A 12,991-nucleotide genomic window follows, 5' to 3' on the forward strand; every position below is an offset into this window, starting at 1 on the left:
TTCCACTGTGCGTATCCCCCCAGAATATGCCGATTTGGCGATCGCTTTTTGTAAAAAAAGGCGACCAAATTACCACCCCATCGACAGGGGGATTGCGTGATAAACCTCCAGGAGAACGCTGCACTTCCCAGGAGTCACGTGTACCCACTGTCTCAGGAGGAGACGTTGGCTATGGAGACATATATCACGGAAACTCTGAGACAGGGGTTCATTCGGCCCTCCATGTCACCTGTCTCCTCGAGTTTCTTTTTTGTGAAGAAAAAGGAGGGAGGACTGCGTCCGTGCATTGATTATCGAGGTCTAAATTCGATCACAGTGGGATTTAGTTATCCGCTACCTCTCATCGCTACGGCGGTGGAATCATTCCACGGAGCGCGTTTTTTCACAAAATTGGATCTCAGGAGCGCCTATAATCTGGTGCGTATTCGGGAGGGAGACGAGTGGAAAACAGCGTTTAGTACCACATCAGGCCACTATGAGTACCTCGTCATGCCGTATGGGTTAAAGAATGCTCCAGCCGTTTTTCAATCCTTTGTCGATGAGATTCTCAGGGACCTGCACGGGCAGGGTGTGGTGGTATACATTGATGACATCTTGATCTATTCTGCCACACGCGCCGCGCATGTCTCCCTGGTGCGCAAGGTACTTGGGCGACTGCTGGAGCATGACCTATACGTCAAGGCTGAGAAATGTGTGTTCTCCAAACGAGCCGTTTCCTTCCTGGGTTATCGCATTTCCACCTCGGAGTGTGACCGCGTTAACGCCGTGCGTAATTGGCCGACTCCGACCACGGTAAAGGAGGTGCAGCGGTTTTTAGAGTTTGCCAATTACTACCGGAGGTTTATCCGGGGTTTTGGCCAAGTGGCGGTGCCTATTACCTCACTGCTGAAGGGGGGGCCGGTGCGTTTCAGCCAGCTGAAGGCTCTGTTTACTGACGCGCCCGTGTTGGCGCATCCGGACCCTTCGTTAGCATTCATAGTGGAGGTGGATGCGTCCGAGGCTGGGGTTGGAGCCGTGCTGTCACAGCGCTCGGGCACGCCACCGAAGCTCCGCCCCTGCGCTTTCTTTTCTGAGAAGCTGGATCCGGCGGAGCGGAACTATGATGTGGGGGACCGGGAGTTGCTAGCTATGGTAAAAGCCCTGAAGGTGTGGAGACACTGGCTCGAGGGGGCTAAACACCCTTTCCTCATCTGGACTGACCACCGCAATCTGGAGTATATCCGGGCGGCGAGGAGACTGAATCTCTCACATCTCTTACATCTCTTATCGACCAGGGTCTCTTAACACTAAGGCCGACGCGCTGTCCCGTCTCTATGACACTGAGGACCGGTCCATCGATCCAACTCCCATCCTTCCAGCTTCTAGGCTGGTGGCTCCGGTGGTATGGGAGGTGGACGCGGACATCGAGCGGGCGTTGCGGTTGGAACCTGCGCCCTCACAGTGTCCGACCGGCCTCAGGTATGTGCCGCTTGGTGTTCGTGATCAATTGATTCGGTGGGCTCACACACTACCTTCTTCAGGTCATCCGGGGATTGCGAGGACGGTGCGTGGTCTTAGGGGTAAATACTGGTGGCCCACCTTAGCTAAGGACGTGAGGCTTTATATCTCCTCCTGTTCGGTGTGCGCGCAGAGTAAGGCTCCTAGGCACCTGCCTAGAGGGAAGTTACAGCCCCTCCCTGTTCCACAACGGCCCTGGTCTCATCTATCGGTGGACTTTCTGACTGATCTTCCCCCATCTCAGGGGAACACCACCATTCTGGTCGTTGTGGATCGGTTCTCTAAGTCCTGCCGTCTCCTCCCATTGCGTGGTCTCCCTACGGCCCTACAGACTGCGGAGGCTCTATTTACCCACGTCTTCCGGCACTACAGGGTGCCGGAGGATATCGTATCTGATCGAGGTCCCCAGTTCACGTCCCGTGTTTGGAGGGCGTTTATGGAGCGTATGGGGGTCTCGGTCAGCCTGACCTCTGGTTATCACCCCGAAAGTAATGGGCAGGTGGAAAGAGTAAACCAGGAAGTGGGTAGGTTTCTGAGGTCGTATTGCCAGGACCGGCCAGGAGAATGGGCGAGGTACGTCCCATGGGCGGAGTTGGCGCAGAACTCACTCCGTCACTCCTCCACGAACATATCGCCATTTCAATGCGTGCTGGGCTACCAGCCGGTCCTGGCTCCATGGCATCAGAGTCAGACCGAAGCTCCTGCGGTGGAGGAGTGGGTACAGCGCTCTAGGGAGACCTGGCGTGCAGTCCAGGACTCTCTTCAGCAGGCCAGTGGACGGCAGAAGAAGAGCGCTGACCGCCACCGCAGTGAGGCCCCTGTGTTCGCACCAGGGGACAGGGTCTGGCTCTCGGCCCGAAACCTGCCCCTCCGCCTGCCCTGCCGGAAGCTGGGGCCGCAGTGTGTGGGGCCATTTAAAGTCCTGAGGAGGATAAACGAGGTGTGTTATAGATTGCAACTTCCCTCTTACTATCGTATTAACCCCTCGTTTCATGTGTCTCTCCTCAGGCCGGTGGTAGCTGGTCCCCTTCAGGAAGGTGAGGTGCCGGAGGTCCCTCCGCCCCCTCTTGACATCGAGGAGTCCCCGGCGTACACGGTACGAGCTATTCTGGACTCGAGACGCCGGGTGAGGGGCCTGCAGTACCTCGTGGACTGGGAGGGGTACGGTCCAGAGGAGAGGTGCTGGGTACCGGTGGGGGACATTTTGGATCCTTCCCTCTTGAGGGACTTTCACCGCCTCCACCCGGATCGCCCTGCTCCTCGCCCTCCGGGTCGCCCTCGAGGTCGGGGTCGGCGCGCTGCGGGAGCCGCGCGTCAGGGGGGGGGTACTGTTACGAATCCCGCTGAAGATGGTGCCTCTTCCCGTTCGGGCGGCGCTCGGCGGTCGTCGTCTCTGGCCTACTAGCTGCCACCGATCCCCTTTTCTGTTTCATTTAGTTTTGTCTGATTTGTTGCACCTGTTTTGTGTTTAGGTTTATTGTGGGCTATTTAAACCCAGTTGGCCCGCCGACTTTTGTGCGGGCTTGTTTTTCTGTTTGTGGTGTCGTATTTTCTTGTGGTGTCTGTTCCATGTGGATTTTGTCCTGTTTGTTTTGGACTGTACTTGACGCGCCCTTATATGTGTGGCGTAGCCGTCTCGTTATTCTTTTGGAATATTAAATCCACTTGAATTCTCACTACCCTGCTCTCTGCGCCTGAGTCCTTCATCACCACTATTGGAATTGTGACATCAGCGAAATAACAACACAATGTCAAATACAGGTAGCCTAGTCAAATAATTAACATCCAATCACATGAACCGTTACTCTCTCGCGGGAATTCCACTAACGGTCCTTATGTAGCCAAACGTAGCTGCTGCTCATTCCGTTTGCTCAAAAATTGATAAATGGTTAAAGATGCGCGTCCATAGAGACACATAGCAGCTCTAATGGTAGTACTGCTACTACCAGCATTACTACACCTGCACCTGTCGACGACACAAGCTGTTGGCTTCCACGAGCATACCCAATGCTAGCATCAGTAGTTCTACATTTGTTGCTAGCCCAGCTAGCATGGACACTGACAGTTGTGAATCTGATGCAGCCGAAGAGCCCCCTTAACCGGGAAAGCACCTAACAACAGACAAGGACGTTGGGTTTGGGGTTCACTTATATTGGGAACAGTGCCTTTCCTTTCCTCAGCCACAGTGTGTTAATAAGCCACGGGACTTTTTTGAGCGAGATTTATGACGACTTTCGAGTAGTAAGACATGAAGAAACAGATACCATTAATATGATGGGGCTAGAAGTGTCTTATATGGGGAGCTACCAAGTGGCTAGGACAGGCAAGCCCCATACTATTGTTCTGCCGCGGATATGGCTGGGACAATGCTGGGGGAAAAGGCCCAAAAAACTATACAGACAATGTCATCATCAAACAACACTGTTTCACGATGCATCAGTGACATGGCAGGAGATGTTTTGAAACAATTACTGCTTCGCATACAAGCCAGTGAATTGTATGCGTTACAGCTGAATGAGTCAACAGACGTGGCGGGCCTGGCACAGCTCCTGGTATATGTCCGTTACTTTTATGGGGGGTCAATTAAGGAAGACATCCTCTTCTGCAAACCACTAGAAACCAGGAAAACAGGAGAGGATATTTTTTAAAGTACTGGACAGCTTTATGACATCAAATGGACTTTGGTGGTCAAGATGTGTTGGTATCTGTACTGATGGCGCAAAAGCCATGACAGGGAAACATAGTGGAGTGGTAACACGCATGCAAGCAGTTGCTCCCGACGCCACTTGGGTACACTGCAGCATCCACCGAAAGGCTCTTGCTGCCAAGGGAATGCCTGACAGCTTGAAAGATGTTTTGGACACTACAGTGAAAATGGATAACTTTGTTAAAGCAAGGCCCCTGAACTCCCGTGTATTTTCTGCATTATGCAATATGGGCAGCGACCATGTAATGCTTTTACAACATAGAGAAGTGCGCTGGTTATCAAGGGGCAAAGTATTGACACGATTTTTGCATAGATAGACAAGCTTAAAGTTTTCTTTTCAATGTGCGGGACATAATTGAGGTAATGACTAAGAAGTTGGAGCTCTTCTCTGTGCATTAGCAAGGACAACACACAGGTCTTTCCATCATTGTATGATTTTTTGTGTGCGAATGAACTCAAGCTTACGGACAATGTGATATAGCAAAGCACCTGAGTGAGCTGGGTGCGCAATTACGCAGGTACTTTCCCGAAACGGATGACACAAACAACTGGATTTGTTATCCCTTTCATGTCCTACCTCCAATCCACTTACTGATATCTGAACAAGAGAGCCTCGTCGAAATTGCAACAAGCGGTTCTGTGAAAATGTAATTTAATCAGAAGCCACTGCCAATTTCTGGATAAGGCTGCGCTCAGAGTATCCTGCCTAAGCAAATTGCGTTGTTAAGACACTGATGCCCTTTGCAACCACGTACCTATGTGAGAGTGATTTCTCGGCACTCACTAGCATATAAACTAAATACAGGCACAGACTGTGTGTGGAAAATGATTTAAGACTGAGACACTCTCCAATACAACCCAACATTGCAGAGTTTTGTGCTTCCTTTCAAGCACACCCTTCTCAATAACCTGTGGGGAGTTATTGTCATGCCCTGACCTTAGAGAGCCTTTTTATGTCTCTATTTGGTTTGGTCTGGGTGTGATTTGGGTGGCCATTCTATGTTCTTTATTTCTATGATTTGGGTTTCTATGTTTTGGCCGGGGTATGGTTTTCAATCAGGGACAGCTGTCTATCGTTGTCTCTGATTGGGAATCATACTTAGGCAGCATGTTTTGCCACCTTAGGTTGTGGGATGTTGTTTTTTTGTTAGCTCTGCGTAGCCAAGGAACGTGCCGTTCAGTGTTCTTTTGTTGTTTTGTTTGGAGTTCGGATTTAATAAAATATCATGAACACGTACCCCGCTGCACCTTGGTCTCATCCTTCCGACGAGCGTTACAGTTATTCACAATTTTTATGAACAAATAAGGTTTTATATGTAAGATGGCTAAATAAAGAGCAAAATGATTGATGATTATTATATTATTATATGTGCCCTCGTCCTATAAGAGATCTTTGTCACTTCCCACGAGCCGGGTTGTGACAAAAACTCAGACACATTCTTATATGTAATAAATGTATCGTATAGTGTGTGTGTGGCAGGCTTACAATGATGGCAAAAAACAACATTTGAGAATGCGCTGACTCTCGTGCTAGAGGGGCTACGCAGCTGGAGGTTGAATGTTTGGGAACCTCTGGCCTATATGATCGATAGGAAGGATTAAAGGGCAAAAAGCAAGCAGTAGTTCATATGGGAATGCACAAAAATATGGAGGTGAGAAACAAAACTGTGAGAGTAACTGAAAAATGAAAAATAAAAACCTAATCTAAATTCATGTAATTACTTTGGTGTTTTTGTAAGCAGCTACTAATGCAGCACTCTGCTAGTTCTTTGTCTTACACAATTAGAATTTTTATCTCATTATCTCAAATACAGATAGCAGGTACTCACACATATCCCCCTTGTCCTTGACTGTGTGGGTGCGTGTGTGAGAGAGAGCGAGAGAGAGCGAGAGAGAGTGTGTGTGTGTGTGTGTGTGTGTGTGTGTGTGAACATGTTAATGTGGTGAAGAGCAGGCAGAGAATGCTAGTTGAGACTGATACATATTCCAGTGGGTGAGCTCTCATCATGTCACAGGTCTGACAGTGAGAGGGAGTTATTGGTATGGAGAGGCAGCTCATATTCCACAGGAGAGTCAACTCTCACCCCTCCTTCACAACAATGAACAGAACATCCTCTCAGCTCTATTTCTGTATGCCCAGGTCCTAGCACATTGATAGAGATTGTTTTACATTTTAATAGCTTGCTAAATTCATCCAGGTTTGGAATGGCTTAGGAGGTGAAGGAGAGGTTTAGAGCTGGTTGGTCCAATGGATCTAACTGCTAATGCAGGCTAATAGATAGAGAACACTTGGATAAAAGTTGACCACTTTAGGAAGCTCAGCACCCACTCTACCTTAACCTGACCTTGACCTCAACACTGTATTCTATCCACATAATTTACCGTCCTCCATAGAACTCAACATATCTGAGATGCATACATCACCCAGTGGAGGCTGCTGAGGGTGGGATGGCTCATAATAATGGCTGGAATGGAGTCAATGTAATGGTATCAAACACATCAAACATGTGGTTTCTATGTGGTTGATGCCATTCCATGGACTCCATTCCAGCCATTATTATGAGCTGTCCTCCCCTCAGCAGCCTCCACTGACATCACCAATATTAAACACTGAGTATACAAGACATTAAGCACACCTGCTCTTTCCATGAAATAGACTGACCAGGTGAATGCTATGATCTCTTATTGATGTCACTTGTTAAATCCACTTCAAACAGTTTAGATGAAGGGGAGGAGACAACTAAGACATGGATTGTGTATGTGTGCCATTCAGAGGGTGAATGGGAAAGACAAAAGATTTAAGTGCTTTGAAAGGGGTATGTTAGTAGGTGCCAGGTTTTTCTGCTCTACAGTTTCCTGTGTGTATCAAGAATGGTCCACCACCCAAAAGACATCCAGTCAACTTGACACAACTGGTGGAAGTTTTGGAGTCAAAATGGGCCAGCATCCCTGTGGAACGCTTTGGACACCATGTTGAGTCCATGCCCCAATGAATTGAGGCTGTTCTGAGGCCAAGGGGGGGGGGGGGGTGCAACTCAATATTAGGAAGATGTTCCTAATGTTTGCTATACTCAGTGAATATTAATGTTAAGCTCGTTAGATGACTTAGACCAAGGTGCAGCGTGGTAGGTGAACATCTTACTTTTAATTTCAAATGAACACCAAAACCCAACAAAATTAAAAAGGAACGTAAAATTCTGCAGGCTATACAGCAACTAACAAAATCAAGATCCCACAAACTAAGGTGGAAAACAGGCTGCCTAAGTATGATCCCCAATCAGAGACAACGATAGACAGCTGCCTCTGATTGGGAACCATACCCGGCCAACAAAGAAATAGAACACATAGATTGCCCACCCTAGTCACACCCTGACCTAACCAAAATAGAGAATAAAAAGGATCTCTAAGGTCAGGGCGTGACAATTAACTTGTATAATGTTCACCAGCATACCCTTATACCACCCACCACTGCGACCTGTATGCTCTAGTCGGTTGACCCTCGCTACATATTCGTCACCAGACCCACTGGCTCCAGGTCATCTATAAGTCTATGCTAGGTAAAGCTCCGCCTTATCTCAGCTCACTGGTCACGATAACAACACCCCCCCCGTAGCACCGCTCCAGCAGGTATATCTCACTGGTCATCCCCAAAGCCAACACCTCCTTTGGCAGCCTTTCCTTCCAGTTCTCTGCTGCCAATGACTGGAACGAATTGCAAAAATCGCTGAAGCTGGAGACTTTTATTTCTCTCACTAACTTTAAACATCAGCTATCTGAGCAGCTAACCGATCGCTGCAGCTGTACATAGCCCATCTGTAAATAGCCCACCCAATCTACCTACCTCATCCCCATATTGTTTTTATTTACTTTTCTGCTCTTTTGCACACCAGTATTTCTACTTGCACATCACCATCTGCTCATCTATCACCCCAGTGTTAATTTGCTAAATTCTAATTACTTCGCTACTATGGCCTATTTGTTGCCTTACCTCCTCACGCCATTTGCACACACTGTATATAGACTTTCTTTTTTTTCTATTGTGTTTTTGACTGTACGCTTGTTTATTCCATGTGTAACTCTGTGTTGTTGTTTGTGTCGCACTGCTTTGCTTTATCTTGGCCAGGTTGCAAATGTAAATGAGAATTTGTTCTCAACTAGCTTACCTGGTTAAATAAAGGTGAAATTAAAAAATAAAAATAAAAACCTTTATGAAGACAAATGAGAAGAGTGTTGAAGTTAACTTCAGAAGCACAGAGACCCAGTCAGACAGCGATCACAGACAGACAACCATTCAGAAAGACACATTCATCTCTCTATTGTCATCGTCCCAGCATGAAGAAAATGTGGCTTCTGCATCTACAGTACAGAACCCAGAATGATGCCACTTAACTGCAAACACCTCCTCAGATTTGGCTTGGTATCTGAAAAGAAAAATAGGAAGGGAAGGCAGAAATCAATAAACGCCATCTACGCCTGAGGGGTCCCCCAATTTCCTCCAAACCACTCTACCCCCTGGGCAGAGGGGGAAACAATGGCGGAGCATCAATACCTGCAATTGGGGGAATGTAGGTGGGGTGGGAGACAGCAGGGCACACAGCACAAATGGGTCACCTCTCCTCCAGACACTAAATGGGCCCCAATCGTTTGCATCAATTCAGTCCGGTGGGAGACAGAGGACAGGTTGGGGTATGTGAGCCATTAAGACTGCTTTGGAATAAAAGGCAGTAACATGGGAGGTAGAGGGGTGGGGATGTTTGAGGTCAGGTAGAGATAGGGACACAGGGTGGTATAGGTGTTTTCAATTACCGGCAAAATCAGAGCAATTTCCTCATCTTTCCGCCAAGCCCCCCCTCTGTGAGGGGGATTGGAGGCTCACACAATAGAGGCGGGAAGATCAGCATCAATTGTGTGGTTGTTTGAGTGGGGGTGGGTGGATAAAGGTAAAGAGGGGGTGCTTTTTCATTTGTGTGTCTCATTTTACCTTTCTCAGTCACCTTGCAGATTTATATTGAGCAGAGTGTTTTTATAGAAAAGGTAAAAAACGTCCAATTGTTTCAAGTTCTCTGTTAGGTATTGATAAGAAACTGCCTGAACACTGATATATATACGTACTTACGGATTTAAAGATAACAGACAGACAGGATGGATTAAGTATATTGTCCTAATGAATAGGGCAAAAACAGTTTGTGTTTCTGCAGACTTCACAAGAGGAATCTACCATCTAAAGGGCATAACTTGCAGGGTGTTTCCACAATATCCTGTGATTCTTTTGGAAAAGGAGGAGACAGTTTTTACACTCAATCAGGTGTAAGATGTACTGTATGAGAAAGACTAAACAGTAAAAATCCTTGTTTTACCAAGGTCAAAGAAACTGCAGTACGTAACATACTCACATACTCTCTACTACTTTAGCTTCCGACTAAAGCTGGCGTTGGGAAGCAGTTCACTTGTAATCAGCTTGTCAGATGAAACTGTCAGAGTGTATTTTCTGTCATCTGTTTAAACACTTTGCTTTCCCTGTCTGCGACTGAACCAACTTCAAAGGGCCCCGTAGCCTACAGTAAAACTCTAGACAGAAAGTTCCCCCCTGCAGATGTTGCCACATGAACATATGAGAGCCCTGATAGCAGGTACTATCAACGATGTCACTTCCCCTGCACCCGGACTCCTCTATGAGGAGAGGGTAGCCATGTTACACACTCACTGTAATGTTATAACATTTTCTCATTTTGATATTCAGAAAATATGTTGCACCCGCAATTCAGCTCTCTTTCTCACTCTCTCTCTCTCTCTCATCTATCTATGGGGGTGGATGAGGGTTCTTGGGGTTTTCCATATCTACTTCTGCATGCACATTCCCAATGTATGTACCAGATGGGCAAACACACAGAGCTGCTACTGGTGCCACTTGAGCATGTCTTTGTCGTAGATTATTAATCAGTGGAGTAAACAGTAGTAAATGTCATGTTGAGTGCATTTGATTGGTCCCCGAGTGCTCCATCAGATTAAAGTGTAAATAGATAGTTAACACTCACATGCCAGTGGAGATCCACACACAAACATTTAACGAGTGTGTCATGAAACCATACACTGTAGCAATAACAACACCCTGCTTTTCGTCTCTTTAAAACAACAGACAATCACTTGACTGCAATTTGCATAATCACCAGAAATGTCTAGAAACCCAAATTGCTTGAAAATGTGTTAAAGATGATTATTGTTGTTTCCATATCTCTGGTGCCTAGGCCATAGTGTAAACAGGTTGTATAGACAGAGCTGACGGGCACAGAGTACCAAGTAGACCATTTCCTGATCTCTGTTATTTCAATCATAAATAACAAATCTACAGTATTCCAAAACCATCATTTTCAGTTCAAACAAATACTGACTGCAACCCACAAGCCTAAAATCTGTTCAGTGACACAGCACTGTACCCTAGTGGAAGTCCCAGTGCTTGCATGCGAATATTGCCTTGCACTTCACTGGGCAGCATTGTTCCTATATCCCAAGGTGGAGGAATGGATGTGTAGATTGGCAGACTCCCATTGGACGAAAACAATGGTCAGTAGTGCAAAGCCTTTAGCAGCACCAAGCTCCTAAAGCCTATGCCTCCTCACCACATTCCCCTGACTAGCATCACACACATTACTGCCAGACTGGAAGAAGCACATTCTACACTATGTCTGTATGAGAAAGAGAGGGATTGTGCATGTATGTTTATTGTAATACTGTGTGTGCGCACGTGCGTGTGTTGCAGAGATTGATCACAGATCTCTAAATTAAAATAGCACAATCAAACATCAATAACAAGCTTCCAGGATACATATTCCAGAGCTAAAACGGTATAATGGAACGTCTTTGTAAAGCAGCACAACATCAAATTATGATCTCTGGTTTTGATGAGGGCAGAATCCCAAAATAAACATCTCTGAATGGGTTTCAAAGGCAATAGCTCAGTGAAAGATGAAACCTATCAACTGATTACTTGAATTTATTATGGCCTGCCCCTTCTGTCTGTCTTCACCGGTCGACAGGAACTCACAGACTGTTAACGCTAACCTGTTTCTACACTGAGCCACATACTCTCTATGATCTATATTTAACTCGGCTTGTGTTGGAACGGGGCTGTGTGTCAGAGGGTTGATGATTGTGCATATGAGGTAGGAGCTCAGTGTCATTTTCCAACAAGGCCTCTAAATTTAGCCTGGTTAAAGGCAGCAGCGAGCCGAGCCGGTGGTGACCTACTCCTATTGAACTACAGACTGCTCTGGTCCCGCTGTTATTCCGTCAGCTGTTCCTCTTTTTCCTTTTTTTGTTGGTGTGTGTATGTCTTGGTACCGCTTGTGTTTTGGTGGAAAGGAAGGGGTGAGTTGTAAATGCTTTATCTGACGATTGCTAGTGTTGTTAATTGGACACGGGCACATTTGCTGTACTAGTTGACATTTGAGGATATGGTATATTCAAATATTGTACAATATGTATAATATGACATTAGTCTAACAAATTAGGGAGTTAGAGATTTGCCAAGATTATTTTTGTTAGCTACATGTTTTTTACCCACTGTTGGTCAGCATGTGCAGTGCAGTTGTTGATCATTTCTTAGTAATTTCAAGGGTGCCTGGATCTCTAGCCTTGTACTAGGGATTGCCATTACTAAGAGGATGGATGAGGGCTACTTGGCATAGGGACTGTTTATCTGTGCCCGGACCACTGCTTTTTTGCAAGTCACAGCTTTGTGATTTGCAACAGGGAGTCAGTCAGCCAGAGGCGATGGATCAGTCAGAGGGGCTATTGAGCAGGAGTGGTATAAACAGGCCTGACCCCCTGGTACGAGAGGCCTATCTGATGTTACATGACTACATCAACTATGTGACCGCAGGGCCCGACGGCCACGTAGGGCCACCCCCTACAGCCACAGCAGCAGCCCTGCGCCATGCTGGGGACCAGCTGCTCATTAGGTTCCCCATCTTCTTCATGGGCTGGCCACGCGTCTTCCAGGATGTGACTCAGATCTCAGCCTGCCCCATGCTCACCGCCATCCTAGACGAGCACTTTGCACCCACCAACCCCCGGAGGACGGCGGCGAGACCTGGCCTGGAACGCTGTGCTGTCTGTGTATGTGCGAGAGTGGCATGGACGGAATTGTGCCTCAGTTTAAGGAGTGTGTGGGTGGTTATGTGGAGAGGGTCATCTGTCCAGAGATTAGGCACAAAGGTGGATGGGTAAGTTCACTGGTCAAGGTTCTTCACTGGCATAGTAAGACTAGGCTACAGTTTAAAATGTGGTTACGTTGTACTGTTGTGGCTGTTGTTGTGAATCTTGCATTCTAACTCCTCGGATCTAATCATGTTTTCTGTTGTTGGTAGACAGGCTTTGTGTGCCACTTTGGGCAGAAGCAGGACTTGGAGGCCCAGGTGAAGAATGTGTGTTGCTGGACTCTTGCTATTGGTCACCAGCATCTTATCCTATTTCCTGTGGAAACAAAAAAATAGCTTAAACAACACCCCCACCTGGTGACCACATTCAGATAGCTCCATCATCTGCTCTGTGATTAAATATTTCCCCAAAGCTTCTCATTTCCAAACGCATCTCAATGACCCACTATCCCCTATTTTAAACCATTGAAGTGCGCAATAACAGTAGAGTTTTTTAACAATAACATCAACAATGCACAGCATACATACATGCACATCATGTGTATCATGTATGTGTAACTTAAAACCTCTGAATCATAATGGCAATAAACATTATCTTAGTAATAGCTTTTTTCACAAGTATGGGGTCCAT

The 12,991-nt window shown here is 46.7% G+C and overlaps 1 pseudogene; it reads left to right on the forward strand.

Annotated features, from left to right (window-relative positions):
• The first annotated feature begins 11,974 nt into the window (after positions 1-11,974).
• LOC120063576 lies at positions 11,975-12,721 on the forward strand (annotated as a pseudogene).
• Positions 12,722-12,991: the final 270 nt, after the last annotated feature.

This window comes from Salvelinus namaycush, chromosome 18 (assembly GCF_016432855.1).
Source record: "Salvelinus namaycush isolate Seneca chromosome 18, SaNama_1.0, whole genome shotgun sequence".
In the NCBI taxonomy this organism is placed as follows: domain Eukaryota; kingdom Metazoa; phylum Chordata; class Actinopteri; order Salmoniformes; family Salmonidae; genus Salvelinus; species Salvelinus namaycush.